Source organism: Orbicella franksi, chromosome 4, assembly GCF_964199315.1.
Source record: "Orbicella franksi chromosome 4, jaOrbFran1.1, whole genome shotgun sequence".
Classification (NCBI taxonomy): domain Eukaryota; kingdom Metazoa; phylum Cnidaria; class Anthozoa; order Scleractinia; family Merulinidae; genus Orbicella; species Orbicella franksi.
Window position 1 is genome coordinate 27915816 of NC_138148.1, and position 6000 is coordinate 27921815.

Consider the following 6000-nt stretch of genomic DNA (forward strand, 5'->3'; position numbering starts at 1 on the left):
TTAAACGCAGAAAAGTAAGAGGCAAAATTAAACATTTCTTGAAGAAAAGTGTTCCCGATTCATCTGTTTTATTTGCTGTGGCTACCAGTTGTAAACTATGGATTGTCAAGCTTGCTCATGAAGAAGAGTCTTTTTTTGCTCGATTTTTTAAACAAAATTTGAACAAGAAAAGTGTTGGTCTTCTGGTAGGAATTATGAGTGTTATCCAGAATCTGTGTCCGAGTTCAGTTTGGCAATAAGAACTACCTCTTGTCAGAAAAGAAGCTTTTGTTATTTGAAGACATTGAATCAAACCCAGGTCCTGCAGAGATTCCGAATCCACTAACCCTAAGGCCGTGGATTCATCAAGCACCTATTTTTTCCACTGATTTCGAAGTGCGGGTCGTCATGCAGTCGACATTGCTGCGTTGTATATTATATTTAGGCCGGGATCGACAATTTGCCGGTCTATTTGGGTTAAAAGGGAAAAATAATGACTGAAGAGTTAGCTTACAGCTCTTAAAGAGTTATAAAGATGTCAACGAACACGAAGAGTTGGCAATTTGACTTTACGGAACGTGCAGATTTCGGAGTGTCAAAACATTTTTAGATCCAAACATTAATTTCCCCCGAAATACAGGTTAAAATGCGATGCAGTGATAGCCCACTCCTGCCTACTTCTTCAGATCAATGATTGAAAATAGTTTAAACATAAGAGATAAGCAGAGATGTTGGCAAATATCCGAGAATGAAGTAACTTTTCGCTTCGTTATTGTCGACCGACCGTAGTATATGCATAGTCAATTACTGTGTACGAACACAAGGTACGCAGATTTGCACATTTCCTGCTAGTAAATCATGGAAAATTCTTCGACAGTTTTAACATAAGACATAAGCAGAGATGTCGGCAAACAATATTTAAAGGTGAGGTAACTTTTCGTTTCTGTATTGTTGACCGACCGTAGTATATGCATAGTCAATTACTGTGTACGAACACAAGCTGCACAATTTTGCACATTTCGTACTAGTAAATCATGGAAAATACTTCGACAAGATCTTGAAAAGAGGTTCAGTATAGTATCAGTTAAATAAATACATTACTACTTCGCTGCTATTTTCAATGAAATGTTCATTTTACGTATGCTAATAACCTGGGTTTCCTCGACTTAATAGTTTGCGTTTCAGTTGACTGACAAGCGCATTCTTCTTTCAGCACGACAATCTCCTTCGGTAACTACAGAGTCGAATCTTAATCGTTTGTTCTAAGTCTGTGATTTAGATATATTTCGCTCCTCAAAGACGAAGCTCAAAGAACAAAACTATTCTGTATTCGGAATGGTCAGTGAGAAACGGCCGGATTACGACTTCCGGAATACTGCGTGTGTTTTTATTAAAATCTACAAATACGTAGCCAGCTACGTACAATTTCGAAGCCTCGACAATCTTATTCGCCTAGTTCTAGAACGTAGGTTTCGTTTACTATTCGAAAAACAAATATGATATGAAAACCTTTCGAAAACACTAATTTAATACGCAAACATTGCTCCTGCTCATGCGACATAACGCCGGTTAATTTGTCACAATGTCTTCGGATGGAACGAAAATGTATTCAAATGAGTATAAATAAATGATCTTGTTAATTTCATCTGTAATTGAAAACTATTTGAGCATTCTTGAAGAACTCGAGATTGTACGTATGTGAGCCAAAAACGATGAAAGATTGTAAAGATGTAAAGATTGAGATAGTTTTGAGGTGGTTTATGAAAAAAAGCCATTTGAAGTTGGGTAGGGTCTGGGTATGAAACACAGCACAACAAATAGTTCGAATTAGGAAAGGTTAAGAAACAACCATTTTGCTCCCAAGAAACAAAATAGCTGAGTATGGTTATTTTAGGTAACCAGTTATATCAGTGATAGTTTATCATTTCATGTGAGAAATATTCAATTATTAAGCATTGGAGGGACACACAGGCTAACAGCTCAAACTGATATCTTTCTAACGTCAGAATCTGCAAACAAAACTAACTAAACACCTTGGTGGAAGATACGTTGTTATTCATGGAACGAAACTTACTGTCAAGCGATGTCTTTTACCTGAAGACCAATTTGTTCACGCCAGTTTTCAATTTATTTAAATCAACAAATCGATTGTTAGGTTAAAATTAGTTATTACCACTAAACAATAGCAGAGAATTGAGCGCAATTTCGATAACATTTTGCGTCGATCAAGTTTAATTAAGAAATTTCTGGAATGAAGGGATATTTCCTAAGAAACACATGACAAACTTGCCTAGTGGACCCCAATTGGTGCCCTTTTGTCTTCTTTTGTTTAAAATCGTGGTCTTTGATCGTAATTTTTCTGCTCAGCATTAGCCTTAAACTTGACTTTGGAAGGACAAAAATGTTTGTTAGTCAGGACACTCTTTCTGGTTGGTTTTACGTTTCTTAGAATGTCTTCTATCGTGACGAATTTCCAGTTTTTCTCCCTCGGCGAAATTTTTTCATTAAGTAAACATTTAGAGACCCACCCTAGACAAATGCAGTTGGGCATGCGCTCTTTGCAAGGTTTACATGTGCAAGGAAGTCCAAGCCGCTGTGACATGAGCTTCAATTATACTCTTTTTCCAATGACAGCTGTCAGTTTCAAAATTATTTCTTCCATGCTCAGGACTTCTTAAAAGGAGGCCAAGTCACATATAACATTCAGTTCTCCGAAGAGAGCTAGCGTGTGAGGAAGGTTCGCTTATTGCGGAAGACTGACCGTTCGAAGGAAGATATCTAAAGAGAAGACTCAAGCGTGGTAAGTTTTGTTGTTTGTTATTCAGTACATCGTTAGCAGCTTGATGTTATCATGATATTTCCTTGTGATTCCATGCACCAGCCCCAGGCAACTGGAAGAAATAGGTTCTTCTTGTTTTTCAAAATTCTTCCTTTTGCTCTTCGTAGAACAAAAGAAAGCCGCGAGGCTTAAAATATTCTAGATGGTTAGATAGGAATCAAACCATTTATTAGCAGACTAAATATCTGAAACCTACGTTAAAAGGTTTTAATGTTTACTATATTTTTTATTTTTTGCTTTTTGTTAGTGCTTAAACTCTAGACCAATGAAGGGCAACGAATTTATAAGGACGTATTTATTACTGAAAAATAAAATCGTTATAGCAGATTTGAAGAATATTCCAGTCATCATTTTACATTGTTGTGAAAACTGCTGCATCCCCGAAGTTTAATTTGAGATGCGCAATTTGATGAAGCTGTTCGTTTTTGTAAACATTCGTCTCGTGAATTCATTTCGTTAGACAGTGTTGGAGGTGCGAGGAGGATGGGCCGAGAACTCTCAACGTCACAATGAAACGGACTGAAACGTGTAAATTTTTGACCTTTTTTCATTTCACTTACATGATGCTAAAAAAGGAAAGATTTAGTTCTAACTTTGATAGGTCACAAGAATCACTGTAACTTAACAGTCAGGATTGCTTAGGACCCGATTTAGTATGGACGGGGCCTTAGCGTGTATTGCCATTTATAATGCAAAAGACGCGTGCTGCACAAAAACGCATAAATTACACGAGGCCTATAAGGAATAAAACAGAGCGCCGGCCCCATTCTCCGTCAACCCAATTTCCAAAAAAAGTCGGGACTGATCTCATCAAATAGTGCTTCTGTATTTTCCTTTTTCGTAGAAAAGAAAGCTATGGAGGCGAAGCTTTGTTTGGTCCTGATGTTGATTATTTTGGGCACCCTTACCGTACAAGGAGCAGTCCCAAGAAGCAAGAAGAAGAACCCCTTGGAAATGTTTGCCAGGATAGTTTGTGAGTGTTTCTTTGGTCCATTGATGACGACTGTTTGTTTTTATAATTTCTTTTTAACTGCGTACTCTTAGACATGGCAATTAGAATGAAATAGAATTCTTAGTTTGTGTGTGGGATCGACACCTTGATGTCTAACAAGCGAACGACCTTTTCTTGTTTACAGTACTGTGCACTGACGTGGGCGGTTTCTGTACCGCTCTTTTGCCCTGCCCAGAAGGTTTTTATTACTGCCCTGGGTACGTTTGTGTGAACTCACGCTTCCCGTCTTGCTGCTGCCCAGTGTAGGGGACAGGTATGAATTTAGTGAATATATCAAAGTAACAATGACGTAGATGTCACTTTCACCCCGTCAGTAAAATTACACGAACGGAAATACGGGAATTATTACTACGGGAACAGAAATACGACGCCAAAAGTTCGCAATGTATCCAAGAAATCTGCTTCGAAACCCTCCCTCCTCGCCACCCCTATGTCTATATTGTTTTGCTCTCATAATTAAATATGATACCTCGTTAATAATACAAAAATTTTACCAGTCAATTAAAGCTTTACTACATTACCATTTTTGCCGTGACATAAAAAGACGTAAGTGCATGAATTTATTGGCAGAGTAGTTCCCATAACACTGGTGTGTAACCCTAGATAATTACGAGTTCTCTTTTCTTTTTCCAGGAAATGATGACGGCAATGATGTCTCATCAATGGAATGACGGCCTTAACTTAGTAACAAAATGATTATTTGGTAAAAGAAGAGGTTAAAGAAATAACTGAATAAATGCGGGTAATGAGTAAATGCGGGTATTCTTAAAACCTTGACGAAAATGTAACAAATAGGGGATAAATAAAGGCTGAATCATTCAAAAACATTTCTCTTGCATCCATTATTTATTAAGGTGTCTCGATATAGCTTTTTCTGGACCACACCAAGCATTTTCATTCAGCTTTGAGTACTTTAATTTTTCCTTAATCGGATCGATGTCAAAATTAGTTAAACCAGTAATTGGAGTGTATTGATTGACTGATTTCTTATGGCCGGCAATCTTTATTTCCATGGAAAACGATAAACAAAAACACGAATTTTGCAGGAGATGAAAACTGAGCTAGTACCAATGCCTTAAACTATGGTGTATGGCAAATATGATATACAAGATAATTAAAGAAATTATGTTTGTTTGATCTCGAGCAAATCGCAAACTTTTCAAATCATACTTTTTGTACCTTATAGTAAAAAAGAACTGACAATTGAACACGGTTTTGATGAAATTGTTTCAAATAATACCAAAAGGTGTCTTGAGGCTATGTTTTGAAACCATGAAAGTTTTGAAAATATTTTGTATAGTCCAGAAAATACTGTATCGATTGAGCTGACAACTTAAAACAGCAAGTAGGAATGAAGTAAAGAAGTAAATCAAATCAAAGGAACCCGATGTGAATTTTGGGATGCAACGTCAGTTGGCTTCTCTAAGCAAAAGAATAAACAAATTTGATACTCGCAGGACATTATGTGAAAGTTGACAAACTTAATTTACACTTTCTGAAATGTTTGGTCTTGTTAAAGTGCTAGTTTGAGTCAAAAGGAAAAACAACACGACAGCACTGTCGAGAAGGACGTAACCTTTACAGTTGACACAATAAAGCAAAAGCCATGATCGGGGACGGGGACTGGGGCAAAGTAACATTTTGATGGGCGAGATAGTTCCCATGATACGAATTTTCCTATTTTAGAACTAATTTTTGCGTGTTACTGAGAGGAACTACGGTAACTTACGTTTAAATAAAGTCATCCAGTAATCCAGCCATCCAATCCAACTGGAACCCCTCATAACATACAAGTAAACATTTTTATAATAAAGTTTCCATTAGCGCGCGCTCTGATTGGCTGAAACAGCGTGCTTTATCAGAGAACAGATGACTGTAAGCTGGCTTCGAACTTTTGACAAATTTACCAAAATGAAACTTCCCCCGTGACTCAGACAAACGCAATGGAAACGAGCTATTTGTCTGCAGTAAATATGGCTGCACGGAGACCATTGTCAACAACAGCAGTGTTAAAACTGTACTACAATAACAAGTTTAGCTAGATTCCAACAAAATACGAGGCGAAATAAACAAATTCTCAAACTTGCGAATGCGCCGATAAAAGACATATTAATTTTGTAACAAAAGCAGAAATTATACTTAAGATCAGCTTGCCCTAACGGTCACCCAT

The 6000-nt window shown here is 37.2% G+C and overlaps 1 long non-coding RNA gene across 1 annotated transcript; it reads left to right on the forward strand.

Moving 5' to 3' along the window:
• Positions 1–2537: 2537 nt before the first annotated feature.
• On the forward strand, positions 2538–4662 carry LOC145485377 (uncharacterized). Its single transcript, XR_014049194.1, has 4 exons — positions 2538–2779; positions 3663–3791; positions 3955–4083; positions 4464–4662. It is a non-coding gene; the product is annotated as an uncharacterized LOC145485377 (long non-coding RNA).
• Positions 4663–6000: the final 1338 nt, after the last annotated feature.